The sequence below is a fragment of the Pongo abelii genome, chromosome 14 (assembly GCF_028885655.2).
Source record: "Pongo abelii isolate AG06213 chromosome 14, NHGRI_mPonAbe1-v2.0_pri, whole genome shotgun sequence".
Classification (NCBI taxonomy): Eukaryota; Metazoa; Chordata; class Mammalia; order Primates; family Hominidae; genus Pongo; species Pongo abelii.
In genome coordinates this window covers 21,644,229-21,671,733 of record NC_071999.2, presented here as the reverse complement: position 1 = coordinate 21,671,733, position 27,505 = coordinate 21,644,229, and the positions used below count along the sequence as shown (strand labels likewise).

General features: G+C 42.1%; 1 protein-coding gene across 11 annotated transcripts in view; it reads right to left on the bottom strand.

Annotated features, from left to right (window-relative positions):
• ZMYM2 (zinc finger MYM-type containing 2) overlaps positions 1-27,505 on the bottom strand; it is a 222,667-nt gene that overhangs the window by 125,104 nt on the left and 70,058 nt on the right. For 4 of the 11 annotated variants that reach the window (XM_054528716.2, XM_054528717.2, XM_054528713.2 and 1 more), the window contains exons 2-6: positions 18,351-18,468; positions 9,867-9,977; positions 7,740-7,838; positions 3,442-3,574; positions 870-938 (exon numbers count right to left, since the gene is read on the bottom strand). The gene's annotated coding sequence lies outside the window, so the exon portion shown is untranslated. 11 annotated transcript variants of the gene reach the window in all.

Below are 27,505 nucleotides of genomic sequence, written 5' to 3'. Positions count from 1 at the left end.
TAACTCATCTCTGACTCTGACAGAGATCTACAAGTTACCACATCAACTATCAGTGGGCTCCAGAGACATAATGTGTCCAGAGTGCTGACTTCAGATACTTTGTTTAGTTTCAACTGCCTGAAGGAAAATACGACTGGCTACCTTCATCTTCCTCTCTAGCACATTACATAGTTGCCTTAAAATCAACAAATTAAATAATTCTCAGGTAACACATTCAAAAATGATCATTAAGTGAAAGATGATCAACATGGAAGATGGGGAACGAAGAAAGTAACTAGATCAGTACACTGGACTGATCAGCATACTACTTGGGGAACAAGATAGTACTAGAGGAGTTGACTCCCTTTCCTAAGCAAATATATGAAAAAGATCTAGCAACTCATGAGCCGTAAGTGTCAAAATTTGTGTTTCCAGTAGACATAAACAAAAATATAAATGATTATTTCTATGTTTCCAATTCCTTCAATCAATTAGCCATTGTTTAAGGAAGAAAAAATGTTAAGGTTGCATGCACAGCATTCAACAAGAAATAACTTTAATTCCCATTTTGGAACTCTAGAGGGCACCAGAAATATGCCCTCCTTCGCACCACCCCTCCTCCCGGGTAACGTGAGCAGCTGCAGAAGCCCGTCGTCTGGTTGCTGAGGTTGGTATTGCAGCAGCAGGAGCGATGTCTGCAGCGGTGGAAACAGCAGCGCCCACTCCCAGCTGCCTCACCAGCCATTACCCAGGCTTCGCCCTGGGGGCAGCTGCCACCCAAGGGAAAGCTCCTCCCCCTCAAAACAACCGGGAGGGCCAGGTCCCATAGCTGAACCCCTACAACCTGACAATGTCCTCTACTAGCAACAAATTAGGGGCAAAGGACTCACAATGGGGGTGTTTTCCTCCTCACTTTCTGCCAAGGATGCACCAGACAGGGCTGAAGGCGATTCTTGGTCCTGGGATAGGAGGAAAAAAGAAAAATGTATCAAAAACACACAACCTGGTGGGAGAACCCAACCCTTTCTGCCAGAAGGAGGCAGAGAAGGGAATAAGAGGTCAAGGAGGTTCGGTCCTTCTATTATTACCCCCACCATGCGCACAACAGCCCCCTCCTGCGTAAGTGGGGCAAAACAGCGCAAAATACATATCTGGGGCCAAAACCCATGTGAAAGGCAAAATCTGGAAGGGAGGGGGCCTAAGGACACCGAGCCTGCTCCCGGGAAGGGAGGGGGGAAGGGAAAACGTTGCCTCGACGCCAGCAAGGGATTTGTATTCCCTCCTAAATTTGCCCACCCAGCGTCATCCCCGTCACTCCAAGTACCAATTCAGAGGTAAGGGGCGGCTCACGTCACCGCTGGGCCGATATCGCCCACATTTGCCCCAAGCAGTTGCCCTGGGCCCGAGGTTTGCCCCCCCCTGCAGTCGGCGACCGGCAGCGCTGCCTCCCCGTCCGCCATTAGAGACCCAGCCAAACAATACGTGCGGAGCAACAGCCGCGCAGCGCAGCGCCGAGGAAAAGAAGAGCGAAGGAGGCGACCCGGCGGGGCAGAGGCAGCAGCCCTCACCCCGAAAAACTTGGGGACCTCGGCTCCGGTGGACAGGGTGGGAGCGCTACCCCGAGAGCGGACACCCGGCCGGGTCGCCCCTCCCCCGCCCCCCGCAGGAGAGAAAGGAAAATGCCCCGCGACCTCCCCGGGCGGCCGGCACCCCCGCCCCGCCGTCCCGCCGCCCCGCCGGCCCCGCGACCCCCGCCGCCGGCGGCCGCCTCACCCAGCCCTCCCGGCCTCGCCCGCAGTCTCCCAGCCCCTCGGGCCGCACGCAAAGGCGCCTGTGACATGAGCGCAGCCCCGAGCTGCCCCCGAGGCCCCGACGCGGCAGCGGCGACGGCGGCCGCGCCGCGGGGTATTAATCCCGGGTCGGTGGGAGGCTCCGGAGGCTGCCCTCACCCATCTCCGCCTCCCTAGTCGCCTCCGCCTCCGCCTCCTCCTCCGGAGGCTGCGCTGCTCCCAGCCACCCCCACTCTCGGCGGCCCTGGACTGGAAAGACAGCGGGGATAAGCCTCACCCGGTTCTGGCTGCGGCTCCGCGGAACGAACCTCCCCTCCCCCGGCCCACCCCCCTTCGGCGACACGCACAACTCCGCTCGGTCCAGTCCCGGCTTTAGCGCTGGTGAGGAGGTGGAGGCGGAGGAGGCGGCGGTGCGGCCGAGCCCGGGGGAGGCCCCGCCCTCCGCGCGCTCATTGGCTGGCGGGGAAGGCGGGCCGGAGCGCCTCGGGCACGCCCATTGGCTCCGACGGCCGTCCTTCAGGGCCCCCCCTCGGTAGGGTGGTCCGAAGGGCTGTCCGTCAGGTGCCGGCCACTCCCCCGGCCCTGCCGTTCCACTCCCGCCTCCGCCGGCCCTCGACTCCCGGCCGGGTCCCCTCCCCGCTGGTCCCCCGCCCCCACCCACCGGGTCTGCCAGGGTCAAGAGCCCGAGATTCGCTGCCCGCCGTACCGACCCCGCTTCGGCTCCTCGGGGCCCGGGGCTCTCCGGGACCTACACAGCCCGGGAGACTCCGGCGGGGCCGCCTGCCCTCGCCCAAGCCCGGGCGCCCAGGCCGCGGCAGCGGCTCCCAACGCCTCTGCCCGAGGAGAGCCGCGGCCTCGATGCCCCAACGCCCTCCCTGTCCAGTTCCTTGAAGGCCCCTGCGAGGGGCGAGGCCAGGGAGGCGCTGGAGTGGGGCCGAGTGGGCTTTCGGGACCGAGGGTGAACTGGAGTCCTGACCGCGCTGGGGGCAGTGGAGGCCCTTCCACCCTCGCAGCGCCCCGTGGGGAATAGTCCCCCACCTCCCGCCATGGCTGCAGCAGGAGGAGACGACGTCCTCCATTTTGTCGGAACGACTGTGGGAACTTGGGACCCCCTAAAAACCAAACCCCGTGGGGCCGGGAAACTTGTCCTCGGGAAGCCCCGACTGGGCTCTGCCATTCGGCCAAGGGAACAGCCCCGGCTGCTGGCGTCTGCGTCCGCGGGGCCGTAGGGGACGGGCACGACGGTGGAGAGACCCAGACGCCGCTCCCCGCCTCCATCAACCAAGATGGAGGGAGCTGCGGGCTCCTCTGGAGCTGGGCTCCCACCGGTTGGAGGGGCCGAGGCCCGCCCTGGGGCGTCCCAGAGCGCCGCCGTCCTGTGCTCCGCAGCCCGGGGGCGCTGGCCCTGCCCAGGCGTCTCTACCGCCTGCCACCGTCTCCTGGTCCTCAATGGTTGATGGAGACTCCATGGAGGCTCCCTCCACAGCCCGCTCCATCGCGGGGCGCACTCGCTGCGGCCCCCGGGGGGAGCGGAGTCAGGGACAGACGGCGACAGGCGCCCGAGGAGGGCGGGCCCCACAGGCCACCTCCACGAGGGGTCTTCTCTTTTGTTCCTCGTCTACACCTACGTCTTCGGCGGACGTCATGGTGCTGAACCATTTCCAAGACTCACGTAAAGATGGAAGCGATGTCGCTTTCGTCTCGCCCTGGCGGTTCTTAGTGGGATTACAACTGAGGATGTTGGCTATTTTCCCACCCAAATGGATGGGCGACTTCTCAATTTCACGATTATCTGACACCATTGCCTATTAATAAACAGATATATGATAATACAGTTTCAAGTTCAACACAATATTGATGAACGTGAAGTTTTTAGTGAAGTTAATCACCCGTGAAAGACTGATGTGTAAACTAATAGATGCAACTTACAGAGGATAACCTAGTAGAAGTTGAATTCATTCACTCATTAAAAAAAATAAATCAAGTAGGCTTTCCACCTTGTACTAAATACCTTGAATACACTGTTCTCTTTTATTGAAAAAATAAAATGTACTTGAACCAGCTTTTCAAAAAGTATCACTAATTTTTAGGAAACTTTGTAACTAAAATTTTTTAGTTTTAAATACACTAAAATAGCCTCTTAAGATTTTATATCACACAGTACTGTTTTAGACTGAAAAACTATCATCACAACAGAAACATCACAACAAAAACAGCCACTATCATCAAAACAAACATCTTCTACTACCAAATTGTAATAATTTGGTGATAACTTACACTATCCCTTTTCTGCTGCCAGGTCCTAATTGCAGTAGCTTCAGCTCATTGAATTTACATTTAGAAGAGTAAAGTAGACTAATACTTCCAAGTATGCTCTGTGATAAACTTAAATGATAGATTGGGTTGCCACGTACTGTTCAGTTGGAGCTCTATACTGCTACTAATTCCCTAGTGTTATTGCTGTTTTATATAACTAATGAGCAACTGTGCTAATTATAGTATTTATTATTTACTTTTGAAATTCATTCAGGTACATTTGTCCATGCAACTGTTCATTGGTTTGCTGGTCTGATATCAGGGAGAATTTTCATTGAGAATTTAGAACTGGGAAAGAAGTATTTGTCATAATGTTAAAAAGCAGACAATTTTACATAAAAGTAATCTTAAAAATAAATGTTTGAATGTTCATAACAGCATTATTCATAATTTCCAACATCCCTGAAATGTCCATCAACTGATGAATGGATAAACAAAATGTGGTACATCCATACAATGGAATATTATTCAGACCTAAAGAGGAGTGAAGTTCTGATATACACTACAACATGGACAAACCTTAAAGACATTATGCTAAGTGAATAAACAAGACACAAAAGACCACTGAATATTTTATTCCATTTACGAGAAATGTCTATAATAGGCAAATCTGTAGAGACAGAAAGTAGATTACTGGTTGCCCAGAACTGGAGAAGTGGGGAGTAGAAAATGGTAGCTAAAAGTTATGAAGTTTTTTAATGGAGTGACTCAAGTGTTCTAAAATTGACTGAAATGATTGCACAACTGTGAATGTGCGAAAAACCTCTGAACAGCATACCTTAAATGAGTGAATTGCATGATATGTAAATTATATCTCAATAAATCCACAACTAAAACTGTGTGTGTGTGTGTATTAATCTATTCTGTACCTGTCAAAAAGCATACCAGACATCCAAGAGGCAGCTGCAAGACAGGAGCAAAAGACTTGTATTTCAAATATCTGGGCGCTCAAAACCTCAGAAAGTTACCTTCTCTCTGAGTCCATTTCCTTATTTGTAAAATAAAGTAATAAACAGTTGTTGTGGCTGGGCATGGTGGCACCCGCCTGTAGTCCCAGCTACTCAGGAGGCTGAGGCAGGAGAATCGCTTGAACTCAGGAGGCGGAGGTTGCAGTGAGCCGAGAGCACACCACTGCACTCCAGCCTGGGCAACAGAGCAAGACTCCGTCTCAAAAAAAAAAGAGTTGTTGTAAGGACCAAGTAACTTCTGTGAAAGTGATATAAAAGTGTTAGGTTTAATTGCATTTCGAAGACCAAGAGCTCACCGTTAATTGAGATGTAGTGTAACTGACTCAGCACAGCTTAAAGAGCCAGACTGCCCCCATCTGAATTCTGGCGTTACCCACAACTAGCAACTAGCTAGATGCTTTTAGTCATGCGTAAGCTTCTCTAAGCCTCTGATCGGTTCATCATGTGTAAAATGTAGATAATAATTCCTCTTTCATAGAGTTTTTTAGGGGGTGAAACGAGCGCACATGTATAAAACTTGCACCTTGCACCTCACTTAATATAGACCTCAGTAAATTTTAGTTGTTTTTATTATTCATACTTGACTCAATGAAATAGTAGAAAAAAAATTATAATATTCTACTAGGACCATATTGATATCTCTGCCACCAATACTATGCTACCGCATAATCCAAATAATAATAATAATAATAATTGCAGTAACTAAATCAAGTAGTCTTGGGGCCGGGCGCAGTGGCTCATGTCTGTAATCCCAGCACTTTGGGAGGCCAAGGCAGGTGGATCACTTGAGATCAGGAGTTTGAGCCCACCCTGGCCAACATGGTAAAACCCCATCTCTACCAAAAAATACAAAAATTAGCCAGGCAGTGTGGTGCATGCTTGTAGTCCCAGCTACTCAGGAGGCTAAGGTGGGAGAATTGCTTGAACCTGGGAGGCAGAGGTTGTATTGAGCTAAGATTGTGTCCCTGCACTCCAGCCTGGGCAAAAGAGTGAGACCCTGTCTCAAAAAGAAAAAAAAACAACAATATTTTAACAATGGAAACACTGAAGAAAATTTTCTACGAGAGAAGGAGCAAAGACTGAAACAAGTTTAATATTACTTATTGATATATAAACATAGTACTCCTGGGTAGGATGCTTCTCATAGGATTCAAAAATAAGAATTTTAAATAAAAATTGTTAGTTTTAAGTTGACATTTATAATTTGCTTATACTGAATGATGTTTGGTATTATAGCAACCAAAAATCCATAATTTTGCTTTATTGTTGTGGAGAAAGGGTGAAGTTCCTTGGCCCTAGGATTCTTGGCTCCAGAATCCATGCTATTAACCACCTCATTATACGGCCTCTCTAGATAGCTTTCTCTTCATTCTTAAATTTTAACTCTTAAACATGTCATCTTAAAAAATTTTAAACAGGCCAGGCGCGGTGTCTAATCCCTGTAATCCCAGCACTTTGAGAGGCCGAAGCGGGTAGATCACGAGGTCAGGAGATCGAGACCACGGTGAAACCCCATCTCTACTAAAAATACAAAAGATTAGCCAGGCATGGTGGCGGGCACCTGTAGTGCCAGCTACTCGGGAGGCTGAGGCAGGAGAATGGCGTGAACCCGGAAGGCGGAGCTTGCAGTGAGCCGAGATTGTGCCACTGCACTCCAGCCTGGGCGACAGAGCAAGACTCCATCTCAAAAAAAAAAAAAATGTTAAACATAGCACTAAATAATGCATTTTAGATCAGTGGCTTATAAACTTTTTTTGACCATGACAACCACTGGGATATGCATTGTACATCACCACCCGGTACAAACGCCTGCTAGATACATGACTATATAACTGAAACACAGGATTCATGGAATAACTATCTTTCACTGTCTTAGATGCATTTTAATATTATCCATTCTAGTATATTTAAATCTAGTCTATACAGTTTTAGTCCTTCTTTTTAAATAAATAAATAATAGTTGCAACACATCAAGTTCATTTCATGATTTACAAACTGTGGTTTGAAAAATATTACTCTGGAGAAAGCAAGTCATGGATAAATTTAAGTTCTAAATCAGTTGGAAAAACACAAGATGATATCAGAAACTGAGAGTAATCTCAAATGAACCATAGATGGAATTTTTTTATTTTGTATTTTTTTTTGAGACAGAGTCTTCTCTGTCGCCAGGCTGGAGTGCAGTGGTGCAATCTCAGCTCACTGCAAGCTCTGCCTCCTGGGTTCAAGCAATTCTCCTGCCTCAGCCTCCTGAGTAGCTGGGACTACAGGCATGCGCCACCACGCCCAGCTAATTTTTGTGTTTTTAGCAGAGACAGGGTTTCACCATGTTGGCCAGGATGGTCTCAATCTCTTGACCTCGTGATCCACCCGCCTCGGCCTCCCAAAGTGCTCGGATTACAGGCGTGAGCCACCGTGCCCAGCCTATAGATTGAAATTTTAAAAATAGAGATTTAAGTTGCCATTCTTTCTAAATATATGAAATACTTATTCTTTCCTATCAACATGTTTTACACTTTATGAAAGACTAATGAAGCTTATTAACAATGCCTGGAAAAGTATGCAGAGGTGAAGTTAATGCTAATTCCACTACTTGTTAGCTTTGTGACTGTCTTAGTTCATTTAGTGCTTCTACAACAGAATACCTAAGACTGGGTAATTTATCAATAACAGAAATTTACTGACTCACCATTCTGGAGGCAGGGAAGTCCAATATCAAGGTGCTGGCATCTGTCATGGGCTTCTTGCTATGTCATAACATCAAGGAAAGCATTACATGTCTGAAAGGCTGAGAGAGGATGAGAGTAAGAGCAAGAAGGGACAAGCCCAGTCCTGCAATAAGGAAACCTACTTCCCTGATGATAGCATTAATCTATTCATGAGGGTTCACATCTCTTAAAGGTCTCACTTCTTGATACCATCACAATAGCAGTTACATTTCAACATGAGCTGTGGAGGGGACAAATATTCAAACCATAGTAGTGACCCTCCACTTTTTGAGCCTCAGTTTCTTTAGTGAACTGAGGGAATTGTACATCCTAGGCCCTTAAAGGAAAATCCCTTCTTTTCTCCTTGTAATCTTCTCATCCTTTGGGATCCCAATGCCTCCAACCAACCCCATATCATTTTTCCAGTTTATTGTAAATATTCCTTTCCTCTGAGTTCCTGTGGCTTTATTATTGAGTAATAAAAAGTGTTTGCAACTATAGTCTTAACAAAGATTGCTCTTCACTCTTCCTTACCAGTTCACATTGGAATAAGGGTCCCATCATGTTTCTCTTTTTAAATCAAATGTATTTATTTTAATTGGCAAAAAATTGAATATATTTAGTGTATACAACATGATGTTTTGAAATATATATACATTGTGCAGTGACTAAATAATATAGGCACAACCTCACATACTTATTATTTTTTGTGGTAGAAACACTTAAAATCTACTCTCTGCTATTTTCAAGAATACAATATACAGTTACTGATTTTAAACACCATGTTGCACAATATGGTGTACAGTCTCTTGAACGTCCTCCTATGTAGCTAAAACTTCTATCTTTTGACCCATATCCTCTAAATTCCACCAAACTCTCATGCCACCACCCCAGCCCCTGGTAATCACCATTCTATGCTCTGCTTCTGTGAGTTCAACTTTTTTAAAATTCCATATGTGAGATTATGTGGTATTTGTCTTTCTGTGCCTGGCTTATTTCATTCAACATAATGTCCTTCAGGTTCATCCATGTTGTCACAAACAACAGGATTTTCTTCTTTTTAAGGCTGAATAATATTCCATTGTGTATATATGCCACATTTTCTTTATCCATTCATCTGTTGATGGACGCTTACATATATTCCATATCCTGGCTATTGTGAATAATACTGCAATGAACATGAGAGTGTAGGCACCACCTGAAGGAACTGATTTCATTTCCTTTGGGTATATACTCACTAGCAGGATGACTGGATCACACGGTAGTCAATTCTTTTATGTTTTGAGAAACCATCATACTGTTTTCCATCATCGCTGTATTAATTTACATTCTTAGCAACAGTGTGCAAGGGTTCCCTTTCTTCCACGTCATTAACGGCATGTGTATTCTTTTGTCTGTCTTATTTTACTTTTGAGATAGAGTCTAGCTCTGTCACCCAGGCTGGTGTGCAGTGGCCCCATCTCAGCTCACTGCAACACCCACCTCCCAGGTTCAAGCGATCCTCCCGCCTCAATCTCTTGAGTAGCTGGAATTACAGGCGCGCACCACGACCCCCGGTTAATTTTTTTTTTTTTTTTTAGTAGGGATGGGGTTTCACCGTGTTGGCCAGGCTGGTCTCGAGCTCCTGACTTCAACTAATCCACCTGCCTCAGCCTCCCAAAGCGCTGGGATTAGAGGAGTAAGCCACCGCGTCTGGCCCCTTTGCCTAATTTTAAATCGGGTTGCTTTCTTCCTATTGAGTTATTTGAGTTCCTATTGTGGATAGTAACCTCTTATCAGACATATGGTTTGTAAATATAGTCTCTTATTTCATAGGTTGTCTCTTCACTCTGTTGATTGTTTCCTTTACTATACAGAAGCTTTTTAATGTATCTCATTTGTCTGCTTTTGCTGTTGGTTGGTACCTGTGCTTTCTTGTTATTCTTTTATCTCCCAGGCATCATAGCCCACCAAGTTCCATCTAAGCTTTAGAGCGTGGGTGTCCAGTCTTTTGGCTTCCCTGGCCCACAGTGGAAGAATTATTGTCTTGGGCCACACATAAAATACACTAACGATAGCTGATGAGCCAAAATAAATAAATTTAAAAATCACACACAAAAAAATCTTACGTTTTAAGAAAGTTTACAAAATTTGTGTTGGACCACATGCATTCAAAGCCGTCCTGGGCTACATGCTGCCTCCTGGCCACTGGTTGGACAAGCTTGTTTTAGAGCTACTCACTGCAAAACAGAAGCAAATTTCAAAGGGGAAGATTAGATTATTTCCAAGATTCTTTCCAGCAATAAATTCTATGATTTTATAAAATAATATGCTGAAAGGACTCCTTATATTGTCAACCGTTATTTAGTGAATTTCTGTACTGAGTGGTGTTAAAACCAAAACTTTAGACAAATTAAATTTAACAGTTTAATTGAGCAAAAAATGATTTGCTAATTGGGCAGGACCCGGAACCAGAAGAGGTTCACAACGACTTTGCAGCTGCTACGTGGTCAGAGAGGATTATGGGTAGAAAAAGGAAAGTTAAAGAAAACAGAAATGAGGCCCAGAAACATCCTGATTGGTTAGAGCTTGGCGTTTGCCTTATTTGAACATGGTTTGAAGAGCTGGCCGCCTGTGATTGGCCAAAACTCCGTGACTAGTACAAAAATAGGTTACATTCTATTTACATATCCAGTTGGGTTGCAGTTCACCCTGTAAGGGGAAACTTTTAGGCCAAACTTAAAATATGTAAGCAGGTGGTTTTAGGCTAAACTTAATTTACCAGTAGCTATTCACTAAAATATTAAAATCTAAAATTAAGCAGGTCTGAAAGTTTTGAATCATTACATTCTTATGTTTTTAACACTTTTTCCTACTTCCAAAGGTAACAAATACACAATGATTTTAATTTTTTTTAATTTTTAAAAATCATTTATGTATTTATTTCAGCCTCCTAAGTAGCTGGGACCACAGGCACGTGCCACCATACCCAGCTGAATTTTGTTATTGTTTATTTTGTAGAGAAGGAGTCTCACTATGTTAACAGTCCAGGCTGGTCTCCAACTCCTGGGTTTAAGTAATCCTCCCACCTAAATCTCCCAAAATGTTGGAATTATGGGTGTGAGCTGCCACGTCTTTTCTTTCTTTCTTTTTCTTCCTTTCTTTCTCTTCTTTCTTTCCTTCCTTTCTTCCTTCTTTTTTTTTTCTCTCTTGCTCCTTCCTTCCTTTCCTTTTTTCTCTTTTTTTTTTTTTTTTGACGAAGTCTCACTCTGTCACCCAGGCTTGAGTGCAGTGGCGTGATCTCGACTCGCTGCAGTCTCAGTCTCCCAGGTTCAAGCAAGTCTTCTGCCTCAGCCTCCCGAGTAGCTGGGACTACAGGCACCTGCCACCATGCCCAGCTAATTTTTGTACTTTTAGTAGAAACGGCGTTTCACCGTATTGGCCAGGCTGGTCTCGAACTCCTGATCTCATGATCTGCCCTTCTTGGCCTCCCAAAGTGCAGGGATTACAGGAGTGAGCCACCTCGCCCAGCCTATTTTTTCTTTCTTTCGGCAGGGTCTTACTCTGTCGCCTACGCTGGAGTCAGTGGTATGATCATGGCTCACTGCAGCCTCCACCTCCTGGGCTGGAGCGATCCTCCTATCTCAGCTTCCCGACTGCTAGGACTACAGGCACCTGCCACTACATCCAGCTAATTTTTGTTTTTTGCTTTTGTTTTTGTTTTTTGTTTTTGAGACAGAGTCTCGCTCTGTAGGCCAGGCTGAAGTGCAATGGCATGATCTCGGCTCACTACAACCTCCACCTCCCGGGTCCCAGTTCAAGCAATGCTCCTGCCTCAGCCTCCCGAGTAGCTAGGATTACAGGCACGCCCCACCATGCCCAGCTAATTTTTGTATTTAGTAGAGATGGGGTTTCACCATGTTGACCAGGCTGGTCTCGAACTCCTGACCTCAGGTGATCTATTCGCCTCGGCCTCCCAAAGTGCTGGGATTATAGGCATGAGCCACAGTGCCCAGCCTTAATTTTTGTGTTTTTTTTTGTGAAGATAAGTTTTTGCCATGTTGCCCAGGCTGGTCTTGAACTCAGCTCAAGCAATCCTCCTGCCTCGGCCTCCCAAAGAGCTGGGATTATGAACTTGCCCTGCCCTCAGTGATTTAAACACACACACACACACACACACACACACCACAACTTGGAAAACCTGAAAAGTACAAAGGGGGAAAAAATGACCAGTAACCCTTGCGTGTAAGGATAATTGTTAACATATTTAATTGACTTTTTAAAAACAGTTTTAGGTTCACAGAAAATTTGAGCAGAAAATACAGAGAGTTCCCACACACCCCATTCCACGCCTGCATAGCCTTCCCCACTAGCAACTCCGCCACCAGAGTGGTACATTTTGTTACAACTTACGAACCTATATGAGCACATTATTATTACTCAAAGTCCATAGTTTAATGTATTAGAGTTTACCCTTGGTTTTACATCTTGGTGGTGTTCATCCCTTCCTATCTCTCTCCCTGCCCTATAACCCGTAGTAACCATTGATCTTTCTGCGTCTCCATGATTTTGCCATTACCAGAATGTCTTACAGTTAGCCTCATATAGTATTCAGACTTTTCAGATCAGCTTATTTCCCTTAGCAATATGCCTTTAAGTTTCCTCTGTGTCTTTTCATGGCTTGGTAGTTCATTTCTTTTTAAGCGCTAAATAATATTGTGTTGCCTGGATGTACCACAGTTCATTTATCCATTTACCTACTGAAGGATATCTTGGTTGCATTCAAGTTTTGACAATTATGAATAATGCTTCTATAAATACCCATGTGCAAGGGTTTTGTAAGGAGAGCGGTAAACTGGATCATATGGTAGGAGTATGTTTAGTTTTGTAAGAAACTGTCAACTGTCTTCTCGAGTGGAATTTTACATTCCCACCAGTAATGGATGAGAGTTCCTGTTGTTCCACATCTTTGTTAGCATTTGGTATTGTCAGTATTTGCGATTTTCACCTTCAGATAGGTATATAGTGGTATCTCATTCTTGTTTTCTTTATAAACATGTTGATGTAACAATTTTTTTTTTTATACTTACTGGATGTTTTAAAAACATTTCTGTCATCCCACAAGAATTATGTCTTGCTAATTTTTTTTATTACATGGCATAGAGTGAAGAAGAGATTCTGTAAAGAACTGGTGATATCTAGAAAAATGAAATTGTCATTGAGAATAGAGCGGTCATCTTCATTTTGCTGTTGTAGGATAGGTAAACGGATTTTTAAAAGAGATACACAGCGGCCGGGCGCAGTGGCTCACACCTGTAATCCCAGCACTCTGGGAAGCCGAGGCGGATGGATCACCTGAGGTTAGGAATTCGAGACTAGCCTAGCCTAGCCTAGCCTAGCCAACATGGTGAAACCCCGTCTCTACTAAAAATACAAAAATTAGCTGGGCGTGGTGGCGTGTGCCTGTAATCCCAGCTACTCGGGAGGCTGAGGCAGGAGAATCGCTCAAACCCAGGAAGCGGAGGTTGCAGTGAGCCAAGATCATGCATTGCACTCCAGCCTGGGCAACAAGAGCAAGACTCTGTCTCAAGGAAAAAAAAAAGAAGAAGAGATACATACCCTGTGGAGTAATATGTGGCTACATAAAGAACTGTACTTTGGCTTCCTTCTATTCCTAAAACATTGGGCTGGGCGTGGTAGCTCACGCCTGTAATCCCAGAACTTCGGGAGGCTGAGGCTGGCAAATCATGAGGTCAGGAGATCAAGACCATCCTGACTAACACGGTGAAACCCCGTCTCTACTAAAAGTACAAAAAATTAGCCGGGCGTGGTGGCGGGCACCCGTAGTCCCAACTACTCGGGAGGCTGAGGCAGGAGAATAGCGTGGAGGCAGGAGAATGTCGTGAACCCGGGAGGCGGAGCTTGCAGTGAGCCGAGATCGCGCCACTGCACTCCAGCCTGGGCGACAGAGCGAGACTCTGTCTCAAAAAAAAAAAAAAAAAAATTGATAACAAATCAAAGCTAAGGATCCAACCATGGAAAAGTGACATTCTTGAGAGAGGCAGCACACTAACAACAGGTAGGGAGATGAAGATATTAGACACACTTTTTAATTACTTGATGGGATATAAAACGCTTTTAAGACACCACATCTGTAATTGTTTAAGTGTAAGAAACTAATTTTGGAACTAATAATCATTCTTTAAATGTACACTTTGTGGTGGTAACAAAAATTAGTCATTATTATAAACACACTTTGGAACTTTTACTAAGATCTTTGTTGTTCATTCATTCCATAAATGTTAACTGGGAGTCTAAGTTAGGCCAGACAGTAGGGTAAGTGCTAGGGATACAACAGTGAATCATACAGATGTAGTTCCTACCCTCATGGGATGTATAGTCTCTACTAGACCAGACAGCCAATAAACAGAAAGTAAACAAAATGAATAAAGTAAGTGCAATCGAGTGCTAGATGGAATCAGAGTTCTGCGATACAGAATAACGATGAGGACCATTGCTAATGATTATAGAACACTTTTCTGAAGAAGTAACATTTAAACCACTGTTTATCTTTAGAAGAACCAGAGAAGTAATGCTCTGAACAGCAGGAAAATCAAGAATTAAACTTCTCCTAAGACACGGAAGACGATCAGTTCGGTGGGGAAGATTCATGGGAAAGGAGAGTCAAGAGCAGGCGGGGTGGCTCCTGCAAGGCCTTGGAGGCCACACTGAGGAGACAGGTTGTTACTGTAGTGCATGGAAAAGCCATAAATAGAGGATTTCAGTGGGAAAATGACACAATGTAATGTTAAACCTTAAGCATATAACCCTGGCCACTTTGTGGGGAATTGTCGTAGGGTAGCAAGGGTAGAAATTTGGAAGCTGTTGAGTTGTCTGAGCAAGAATTGACATTGGTAGCCTCAAATAGGGTGGTGGCAATGCAGGTAAAAGAAGTGAGTTGATGATAGTTAATGATGGGAAGATGTGGGGTACAGAGAGGCATTTCTAAAATTTGGGAACTAATTTAAAATTCAGACACAGAAAAAACTTTTCTTTCTTTTTTTTTTTTTTTTTGAGATGGAGTTTCTCTCTTGTTGCCCAGGCTGGAGTGCAATGGCGCGATCTTGGCTCACCACAACCTCTGCCCCCCGAGTTCAAGCAATTCTCCTGCCTCAGCCTCCCAAGTAGCTGAGATTACAGGTATGCGTAATCATGCACGGCTAATTTTTTTGTATTTTTTTTAGTAGAGACAGGGTTTCTCCATGTTGGTCAGGCTGGTGAAAAAACTTTTCTAATTATTAAATAATATTAAATTATTAGCAAATCTGATCAATTTTTGTACAAACAAAAGATGAGAAGCTTCACAAAAGGTAGAAGCTAATCTTCAAGAATGATAGCTAAAAGGAGTTATACTAAGTAGACCAATAAATTAATACTACTTTGAATTGACTGAATTTTTGAAAGAAATTAGTCTAAAATTACAGGGCACAGTGGTTCACACCTGTAATCCCAGCACTTTGGGAGGCTGAGGCAGGTGGATCACTTGAGGCCAGGAGTTCAAGACCAGCCTGGGCAACATAGTGAAACCCTGTCTCTACTAAAAATACGAAAATTAGCCAGGAGTGTTAATGCACACCTGTAGTTCCAGCTATTTGGGAGGCTAAGGCACGAGGATTGCTTGAACCCAGGAGGCAGAGGTTGTAGTGAGCCGAGATCATGACACTGCACTCCAGCCTGGGGGACAGAGTGAGATTCTGTCCCCCTGCCCAAACCCTCAAAAATGAAATTAGTCTAAAATGTATAAGTAAAACTTTACTGAGTATTCTACTTATTATTGCTTTTTACCTCGTTTTCAACAAACTTGGAAAAATAGTTGAATATAAATAAATAACGATTGATTTGTAACCAACTTCGAATTTAGTTCTGTTTTTTAATTATATCACTATAATACTATGGTAGTTCTGTATAATAGTCTCAGAGGTGTTGGGTTTTGGTTTTGTTTTTTTTTTTCATTTTGACCTTGTTTTGTGTTTTTAATTTGTTTTCTTCAAAATAAAAAATAGGGGCCGGGCGCAGTGGTTCACGCCTGTAATCCCAGCACTTTGGGAGGTTGAGGTGGGAGGATCACCCGAGGTCAGGAGTTTGAGACCAGCCTGGCCAATATGGCAAAACCCCATCTCTACTAAAAGTACAAAAATTAGTCAGTTGTGGTGGCGGGTGCCTGTAATCCCAGCTACTTGGGAGGCTGAGGCAGGGAGAATTGCTTGATTCTGGGAGGCAGAGGTTGAAGTGAGCTGACATAGCGCCACTGCCCTCCAGCCTGGGCAACAGAGTGAGACTCCATCTCTAAATAAATATATTTATTTTAAATAGGACATGGAAGGAGAGGTGATTGAAGAAGAAATTCACAGTGAAAAGTAAGACTTCCCCTACCTGCTCAAGTAGCCTCCAGCCTTCCAATCTGCCTCTCCAGAGACAACCACTGTTACCAGTTCCTTCTAACATTTTCCAGAAACATCTCTCATGTAAAAGTATGTGTTCTTTTTCTACAACTTTTTTTTATTCAACATTGTATCTTAAAGCTGAGTTCACATCAACATGCATAGATACAGCCCATTCTTTTTCAGGACTGTATAATATTCAATTGAACTATAATTTATTTAAACTATATTACTCATTAACAGAGTCAGATTACAGTGACCCTCAGTCATTTCATTATCCTGTCCTTAATATCTAATTCTCATAATAGGAGGTTATTTTCACATTAACTGCTACTTTTAAAAATTGAAGTCCCCAAAAATACCTTTTTAGAATTATTTTATCCTGAGCAAGGGGTAATGTTTTCATTGCTAAGTAACTGTCTCTGTGGCAGTTGTTCTTGTTTCTTTCCTAACATTGTTTTAAATACCTGCAGAGTCCTTCTAGATATGCACAGCAAAAGAGAAGTAGCTAAAAGAGGTCTGTGTCTACCAAGGCTGCCTACTAGGCCCCCATTGCCTAAAGAATCAATTCTAGAGTTCTTTCTACAGCCCTGCGTATTTTACAATGACTCCCACCAATGCAGCCCCATCTCCCTTCTTGTTCCCCTCAAACAGCCTACACACTAGACACATTGGATCATTTACTCTACCCCAACAATTCTGCATGCTTTTAACAGACTGCCTTTGTGCGATTTCGTCAAACTAGTAAAAACCTGGCTTCCACTCAGTCTGGTGAACTACTTCATCTTTAAGGCAGAAAATTTCACACTTGGGCACATATACCAACTGCATACTGGGCAAGAGCAGTTTTAGAATAATCCATTTCCAGATCCTCAAATTCAGTTGTACATGTACCTAAAATAGATCTGCCCCATTCCCATCCACCCTTCTCCCACTGAAAAACAAAAAGCAGGTATCTCACCCCAGAATTGCATTAAGGCGAGGTGCCTCCTGGTGAAAAAGACTTCAAAATGCCCAATGAGAGGACAATTTGAAGCACTGGTATAAATTTGAATGTAAATAAATGACTCTCATGACTGGATGACAGATTATTTTTGAACAGGTGGTTTTCAATTCTTTACTTTCAACAAAATTGAATGAAGAGCTAATTGGGATGTCGGCTAATCTTATAAAACACACATGCCTGGTGTTGTGAGTTTAATTGTGTCCCACCCCCAAAAATACATGTTGAAGTCCTATTTCCCAGTACTTTGGAATGTGATCTTATGTGGAAATGGAGTCTTTATAGAGATAATCAAATTAAAATGTTGTCATTAGGAAGAGCCCTAATCCAGTATGACTGATCTCTTTATGAAAAGGAGAAATTTGGACACAGAGGCAAGACACATACAGAGGGAAGAAAACCTGAGAAACTTGGGGAGAAGACGGCCATATGACTGGAATATTGCATCTACAAGCCAAGGAACTCCAAGGATTGCCAGCAAAAAACAAAAGCTGAAAGAGCAGGAAGCCATTCACCTCTAGAGCTGTCGGAGAGTATGGCCCAGCTAACACCTTGATTTCAGACTTCTAGCCTCCAGAGCCGTAAAATAATAAATCTGTGCTGTTTTAAGCCACCCAGTTTGCAGTATAATGTGATGGCAGCCCTACGAATCTAATTTCTATATAGCTTTTAGCATGTAATTCTCCAAGAATTCAAAATAATTGAGAGATGGCATTACACCAAACTTTGATTTTTGTCTATTTATTTGTTAACCAGTTTTCTCATCATGTACATCCATAAAACTGAAAAGGGGGGGTAATAAAACCCGTCCCATTTCAGCAAAAAAAAAAAATTTCATTAAAAAATTATGAGCTATTTCAAAAATTACTTTTTATTGATTGATTGATTGATTGATTTTTTTGAGACAAGATCTCTCCCTGTAGCTCAGGCTGGGATGCAGTGGCAGGATTGTGGCCCACTGCAGCTTCAACCTCCCAAGCTCAGGAAATCCTCCCACCTCAGCCTCCCAAGTAGCTGGGACTACAGGCATGTGCCACCATGCCTGGCTAATTTTTTTTTTTTTTTTTTATAGAGACAGTATCTCCCTATGTTGCCCAGGCTGATCTCAAACTCCTGGACTCAAGCAATCCTCCACCTCAGCAAAAATATGTTATTGATTTGACACTTACCATCATTCCTTTGAAAAGTACACAGATGATAAATTCTTTAGTAGTAGGACATTTTATGTGGTTCCTTTTTCTCATTCACATTTGTATTTCCATTCCACTTCCGCCACAGAATTGTATCCTAGTATAATATATATTTATTATTAAAAATTTTAGTGATCATCCTACTATATTACTCTGCAGTAAAAATATGTAATAAATTAAAATTCAAAATTTGTAACTTTCTAGACCATAAAGCTAAGTGTTGAACATTTCTTACACATGAAGCTGTTATTTATATTAAATATTTGATTGAATTAACATAATGCATTATATACTCAGTTTGGTAATTATGAAAAGTAGAATTATATAGAAATATCTCACTTGATGATGTAGAAAGTAATTTTTGGCCAGGTGCAGGGGCTAATGCCTGTAATCCAGAACTTTGGGAGGCTAAAGCAGGAAGATTGCTTGAGCTCAGGAGATTGAGACCAGCCTGGGCAACTGGCAAGATCCCATCTCTACAAAAAATAAATAAATTAGCCAGGTGTGGTGGCACACACCTGGAGTCCCAACCACTCAGAACGCTGAGGTGGGAAGATCAGCTTAGCCCAGGCCAATGCTGTAGTGAGCACTTATGGTGCCACCACGTGGCAGCTTGATTGACAGAGTGAGATCCTGTCCCCACCCCCACTCTCAGCCCTCTGCCAAAAAAAAAAAAAAAAAAGAAGCAGAAAGCCATTTGCCTGGAGTTACTTCTGTACCCAGAACCCTTATATGAGCAAATCAAAACATAACTTAGAGGCATTCCTTGTATCTGATTAATTTTGAATTGAGCTTTAACCAATCACAGAAAGCCAACTAGCCAATTGGTTATAAAATTAGCGACCTCAAACTATATCCAAATAAGGAAAACACCTAGCTGTAGGCAATCAAGTAATGTCTTTACTGTGCTTCCATCTTCAGCCTATAAAAGCTCCCTGCTCACACTATTAGGATAGAGATCTCTGAACCTCTTCCAGTTTTGGGTGTTGCCCAATTAATGAATCCTTTAATGCTCAAATAAACTCTGTTAACTTTATTTTGCCTAAAGTTTTTCTTTTCTTTCTTTATTTCTTTTTTGTTTGTTTGTTTGTTTGTTTTGTTTTCCACTCTGTCACCCAGGCTGGAGTGCAGCGGCACAATCTCCACTCACTGCAACCTCTGCCTCCTGGGTTCAAGTGATTCTCTACTTCCCAAGTAGCTGGGACCACAGGCACAAACCACAACACCCAGCTAATTTTTGTATTTTTTATAGAGACAGGGTTTCACCATGTTAACCAGGCTGGTCTTGAACTCCTGGCCTCAAGTGATCCACCTGCCTCAGCCTCCTAAAGTGCTGGATTACAGGAGTGAGCCACCATGCCCTGCCAAGTTTTTGTTTTACATACTACAGCATGTAAAATATTGTAATATAGGCTTAAATAATACAAGTTTAGTTGTTTAGAACTCTATCTCTCTAGTCTCTTGGAGGGCAGGAATAATGTGTTATTTATCTTTGCATTCCCATGCCTGGCATAACTATAGGTGTACAGCATATATTTACTAATTTATTTCTGTCACATAGTTTACAAAATTTTTCTTATGTACCTCCTGTCCTAGAGTTTACAGTAGGAATAGGTTATAGCATTTCCTTAGAAAAATTTACATTTTCATCCCATAGTGCACTGAGAAAATGTCTGGTTCTACCTAGAGAAACTGAACTGTAGTCAAGGAAATGCCTGAACACCATTTGAAATACAGTGTAGTGGGTTTAGTTTGATCTCTCCTACAGAAACCCTGGGAAAGGAAACGAAAGATTTTAGAGAGTTGTTTGAGACTAGTTTACTTAAGAAACAAACTTTTTCCTTGTTGTTGTTTTCAGAAAAAAACCTGAAGGCTAATATAGCAATCTCTGAAAGTAGAGAATGGAAAAGAAGTTGTGTGGCAGTTACCAATTTGTAGTGCAGTAAATATCACATAATCAACAAATTTGGGGAAAATGTAGTGATTTTGTTTAAATAGACTCTGAATTAACTGTAAACTATGGGAAAGAGTTTGCATTGAATGCTTCCAAATTCCAAACAGATTAAGAACCCTTTTGTCCTCCATCCCTGGGTGGAAGAAAAGAACTGCTTAATGTATTCCCTAGCCCCATATTTTGGCTCACCATTAAGGAAGAACTCTATTTCATTTCTTTATTCCACCACTTTCTTTTCATGCTTCCTTTTCTTTCTTTCTTTTAAAATTAGGTATTAGACATCAATGGGAGCCTTCCTCATAACTTTTCCAATTCCAAACTATTAATGAAATATCATTCTATATTTGATTCTATACTTAGATATGTTTTCATAAACACCTACGTTTTAAAAACATAAAATTGAATAGTATTGTGTTATTCTCACATTTTGATTTCTCAGTTAACAATGTGTTATTGACATTGTTCCAGATCAGTACAGCTAGAACCGCCTAATTCCTTTTCACTGTTGTGTAGTAGTCTGCAGAGTGATATATCATGCTGCCTTGAGTCCTTTATTTGCAAGATAGATATAAACAATAGTACCTACCACATAGGACTGTAATGAGAATAAAATGTGTTAAAATGTGTGAAGTGCTTACTATAGTTCTGGTACATTGGAGGCGCTATATATAAGAGCTTGGGGAAATAATATATCCTCATTTCATTCTTTTTCATGGCTAAGAGCAAATGTTCCACAATAAATATATTTCCTAACTTGTAATTATTGTATATGTATTAATGTTTCAAGTATTTTCAATTCTTTGCTGTCACAAATTGAGCTACATAAGTATCCTAAAACAAAAATTAAAGTGTGTTACACTTATTAAATAGCCAAAAAAGGAAAAGTTGTTAGCAACCAATGCAGATGAAATGCAAAATTAGAGTTACTTTCATTTATTGACAGTTGAAGTATAAATTAGTAGAATTATCTATTAAAATATAAAAGTAAATCATATACTATGGCCTATTATTCTAACATTAGAACTCTAATATACAGAAACATATATATAACATAATATTATACTTTTTTAAATTTAGATAAGTATTAGATTTTATGAACTGTCAAAAGACAAAATTACAGCTGGGTGCGGTGGCTCACACCTGTAATCCCAGCACTTTGGGAGGCTGAGGTGGGTGGATCACTTGAGGTCAGGAGTTCAAGACCAGCCTGGGTAACGTGGTGTCTCTACTAAAAATACAAAAATTAGCTGGGCGTGGTGGCAGACACCTGTAACCCCAGTTACTCGGGAGCCTGAGGCTTGAGAATCACTTGAACCCAGGAGGCGGAGGTTGCAGTGAGCCGAGATCACGCCATTGCACTCCACCCTGGGTGACAGAGCGAGACTCCGTGTCAAAAAAAAAAAAAAATACAAAATTACAACAAAGTTAGTTATACATCTAATTGGCTTTTTTGAGATCTAATTGGCTTTTATTCATGATTCATGAATGAGGCAGCTTCCTTTGTACAAAAAAGAATGAGAGTTCCCACCGGGCAATGGCAAAACAGTGGGATTTGTAAGGTAGGAACAAGGATACAAAAACAATATGAAAAAATTGATTGATCAACATCAGGTTACTCCAGGTTATCTTTTTGTAAGGATTAAAGCAAAGGGAACTCCCATATTAAGCTGACTCAGGCTGGAATCTCCTGTTTTCAAAAAAAAAAAGGTCTGTTTTGGGATCTCTCTGCTTCCTTAACATTTCAGTTTGTTCATGTGGCATTTAGCATGAGTGACTTTGTTTTGCTTGGTCTGGTCTATCTATCAGAGCCTGGTACAGGAGCTCAATCCAAAATAATGGCCCCCTCCATAATTTTATGTGACACTATTAAGTTAAAAAATTACGAGAAAACTTTTCAAAGTGAATCCAAATACTTATTTACTTATTTATTTATTTATTGAAATAGAGTCTTGCTCTGTCGCCCAGGCTGGAGTGCAATGGTGCAATCTCAGCTCACTGCAACCTCCGCCTCCCAGGTTCAAGTGATTCTCCTGCCTCAGCCTCCTGCATTAGGTACAAATCACCATGCCCGGCTAATTTTTTTGTATTTTTAGTAGAGACAGGGTTTCACCATGTTGGCCAGGCTGGTTTCAAACTCGTGACCTCAGGTGATCCGCCCACCTCAGCCTCCCAAAGTGCTAGGATTATAGGTGTGAGCCAACACACCTGGCCATCTTTATTTCAGGGATCTAGAACTAGAAATACCATTTGACCCAGCCATCCCATTACTGGGTATATACCCAAAGGATTATAAATCATGCTGCTATAAAGACACATGCACGCGTATGTTTATTGCGGCACTATTCACAATAGCAAAGACTTGGAACCAACCCAAATGTCCAACAACGATAGACTAGATTAAGAAAATGTGGCACATATACACCATGGAATACTATGCAGCCATAAAAAAAGATGAGTTCATGTCCTTTGTAGGGACATGGATGAAACTGGAAACCATAATTCTCAGCAAACTATCGCAAGGACAAAAAACCAAACACCACATGTTCTCACTCATAGGTGGGAATTGAACAATGAGAACACATGGACACGGGAAGGGGAACATCACACACCGGGGACTGTTGTGGGGTGGGGGGACGGGGGAGGGATAGCACTAGGAGATATACCTAATGCTAAATGATGAGTTAATGGGTGCAGCACACCAACATGGCACATGTATAGATATGTAACAAACCTGCACATTGTGCACATGTATAGATATGTAACAAACCTGCACATTGTGCACATGTACCCTAAAACTTAAAGTATGATAATAATAAAATAAAAAATAAAAAATAAATAATTTAAAAATAAATATTCCATATTTCTAAAAATAAAATAAAATAAAATAAAAGCAGAATACAGGAGAATCACTTGAACTCAGGAGGTGGAGTTTGCAGTGAGCTGAGATCACACCACTGCATTCCAGCTTGAGTGACAGAATGAGACTGAGACTCTGTCTCAAAAAAAAAAGGAATACTAGGCCAGTAGGCGGGGCGCAGTGGCTCATGCCTGTAATCCCAATACTTTGGGAGGCCGAGGCGGGTGGATCACGGGGTCAGGAGTTCAAGACCAGCCTGACCAACATGGTGAAACCCCTTTTCTACTAAAAAAAAATACAAAAATTAGCTGGGCATGGTGGCGCTGGCGTGCTCCTGTAATCCCAGCTACTACTTGGCTTGAGCCAAGGAGGCGGAGGTTGTAGTGGGCCAAGATAGTGCCATTGCACTCCAGCCTGGGCAACAAGAACGAAACTATCTTAAGAAAAAAAAAAAAAAGTAGAATACTAACAGGTCATTTAATGTCATATATTTTTAAAAACTTTTTTAAGAGGTTGATTTTTAAAATTTAATTATATTTAATATTACTGAAGCTGCGTACTAATTTAAAATATAGCAACTTATTAAAACACTTGAAAAATCATTTAAATTAGAAAATCTTAACAATGTTAATAACATTCTCCAAATGAAAATCAAATTCTAAGTCAGTTCACTTGTAATCTAGTATAGTGTGAAAACTAAAATCCAGAATTAGTCTATTTTCTAATAGGACATTCATCAACTCATTTGGTATATTTTAGTAAATCTATGAAATTGTAGAAATTAGTAGGTAATAGGAAAGAAACTGAAGGAAAACCTCTCCTAATTGGCTACTAATTGATTTTTTAAGTGTTGTTCTCTTGTATATATTTATTTATTTATTTATTTTTGAGACGTAGTTTCACTCTTTGCCCAAGCTGGGGTGCAGTGGTGTGATCTCAGCTCACTGCAACCTCCGCCTCCTGGGTACTGCTGCCTCAGCCTCTCAAGTAGCTGGGATTACAGGCGCCTGCCACCAGGCCCTGCTAATTTTTGTATTTTTAGTAGAGACAGGGTTTCGCCATGTTGTCCAGGCTGGTCTCAAACTCCTGACCTCAAGTGATCTGCCTGCCTCAGTCTCCTATAGTGCTGGGATTACGGGCAAGAGCCACCATGCCCAGCCTGTTCTCTTCTTTTGAAAAAATTACGTACCTCTTCCTAATCTCTAGAAAAAAGCTTCCTCATCTTTAAAAATATGTTTACAAATAATGCCATCCATGGTTAAGTGAGCAGACAGGAGTAAAATAGTTTATGCAGCAAAGCCTCAAAATGCGGTCTCTAAGGGCCATGCTATGAGATTATTTTATGGGAAAAATCACCATATAACACAGACCTTTAATTCTGGAAAAGTCTGAAATGAACCCTCCTCATGACAAAGTCTACTCTTTAGAAAATAGTATTATCGAAGAGGTTCACATATTATACCATTTACATGCTGAACTTTGAAAATTAATTAAAAGGCCTGGGAGAAACTAAGATTTTCAAAAACTTTATTGTTGCTAGTCAGATATTCCGTGATTCCAGCTAACAAGTGCCAGTCATGGTTAGAATTTTAAAGACTGTTTTGAAACGCTCCTATGATTACTAGCATAACGTTTTCTGATTACTAGCATAGAAGCTGAAAAGGCTTACAGAGAGGTTAAAACTCTTGCAGTTCACACAGCTCATTGGTTTTTGCTTATCCACTCTAAGAGAGTCATTATTTATTTCCAGAAAAAGAAACCCTAGAACAGATCATTGAGACTTGTGGCTTATTTGATAACCCTTCCCAGGATGTTACTCTGTATCCTATAAGGGGAAAAGGCAGGAGAACTGCTTGAACCTAGGAGGCGGAGGTTGCAATGAGTTGAGATCTCGCCACTGCACCCCACCCTGGGTAAGAGTGGAATCCCGTCTCAAAAGAAAAAAAAAAGGAAAATGCAAATTAATCCACACTGAGATTCTACCTCAGACCCATTAGGATGGCTACTATCCAAAAAAACAAACAAACAAACAAAAAAGACAAGTGATATCAAGTATGTGGAAAAATTGGAACGCTTTGCACTATTGGTGTGATTGTAAAATGGTGCAACCACTTGGAAAGTAGCATGGTGTTTCCTCAACAAATTAAAAATGAAATACCAGCTGTGCGCCGTGGCTCACACCTGTAATCCCAACACTTTGGGAGGCTGAGGCAGGCGGATCACTTGAGGTTAGGAGTTCAAGACCAGCCTGGCCAATATGGTGAGACCCCTGTCTCTATTAAAAACACAAAAAAATCATCTGGGTGTGGTGGCATGAACCAGCAGTCCCAGCCACTCAGGAGGCTGGGGCAGGAGAATCTCTTGAACCTAGGAGGCAGGTATTGCAGTGAGCCAAAATAGCACCACTGCACTCCAGCCTGGGCTACAGAGTGGAACTCTGTCTCAAAAATAAATAAATAAATAAATAAAATAATATCAGACATACAAGTTTCAAAATGTTATCAAACATAAAATCACATTGAAAATGCTCTTTGGACCAGGCCTGGTGGCTCGCACCTGTAATCCCAGCACTTTGGGAGGCCGAGGTGGGCAGATCACTTGAGATCAGGAGTTCGAGACCAGCCTGGCCAACATAGCGAAACCTCATCTCTACTAAAAATACAAAAATTAGCCAGGCGTGGTGTTAAGCCCCTGTAATCCCAGCTATTCAGGAGGCTGAGGCAGGAGAATCACTTGAACCTGGGAGGCGGAGATGGCAGTGAGCCAAGATGGTGCCACTGGATTCCAGCGTGGGCAACAGAGAGAGACTCCGTCTCAAAAAAAAAAAAAGAAAGAAAGAAAAAAAAAAAAGAAAATGCTCTTTGAAGGAGTATTCAAATAAAAAAAGAGATAAATCTTGTAAGAATTCTAATAAGAGTCATTTGACACCTTAGTAAACATTATTGGGTAAAAGAAGAGCTAGCACCAAAAGAAGGAAAAAGAGAAAATATATCCATAAAACTCCAAACTAAAATTATAGATAATGATAAAAATTTTAAAGGGATGGAGCTAAGTCTAGAGACAGACATGCTAACAAGCTTGTATTATTATGAGGAATATAGATATCAAATTGACGAATTTAAGAAATTGAAAATTATTTAAAGCCAGGTTTGGTGGCTCACGCCTGCAATCCCAGCACTTTGGGAGGCCGAGGCGGGCAAATCACAAGGTCAGGAGTTCAAGACCAGCCTGGCCAATATGGGTAACCCCATCTCTACTAAAAATACAAAAATTAGCCAGGCGTGGTGGCGGATGCCTGTAGTCCCAGCTACTCAGGAGGCTGAGGCAGGAGAATTGCTTGAACCTGGGAGGCGGAGGTTGCAGTGAGCCGAGATCACGCCACTGCACTCCAGCCTAGGCAAGAGATCGAGACTATGTCTCAAAAAAAAATTATTTAAAACAAAATATGAGTATGAATTCTAAAGACAACTACCATAAAAAATAAGTAAAATGTATGACATTTAAGTCATTCTAATACAAGTCCTATAGAAAGAGGGAAAAGTGGGGTAGGGAAGAAAATTCAATAAATATAAAAAAAAAAGTGGTGATAGAGAAAAAAATCCTAATATGAAAGTAATCACAATAATTGTAAATGGGTTAAATGCACTGATAAAGATTTTCAGTATAGTGGATACTGTGATATGCTGACCAGAACAGAAGCACTGACTCTCCCAGATGCTAGGAATTTGGAGACCAAAAGCTCTCCAGAAACTTACTCTGTCTGAAGAGAGTCAGTTTCTCCAATGTCACAACTCCTTACTCCTTCCATAATGTGTGGCCCACATCTAACAACTGTCATTGACCGACAATAAAGGCCCAGTGCCCTCATCCGAATTAAGGACGACTCTGAAGGGCCAGGACAGCTCCAGAATTCTACATAGGATCATCTGAGGTCTCTGTTTATTGCTTGGCGATGCAATATTTCCTTCTGATCACTCTTGCTTCCTTTGCATCTTAACAGGTGTTGATCCCCAAAATACTAATTAATAAATTTTCTGCATGCCAATCTCTATCTCAGGCAACAATTGAGCAAATACGAACAAAAATCAATCAGGCTAGAAATCTTATTATCTGATTAAAAAACTTAAACTAAAATAAAAAATTATAAGAGGTGTAAGGATGTGATATAATAGTAGAATAATAAACACAAGACATACAGTTAATATACAGATATATGTACCTAATAATATAGACTTGAAATAAGTTACAACAACAACAACACTGATAGTACTATAAGGAAAAATAACCAAAAAATCATATTTAAAAATTTCTGGACCTTATTCC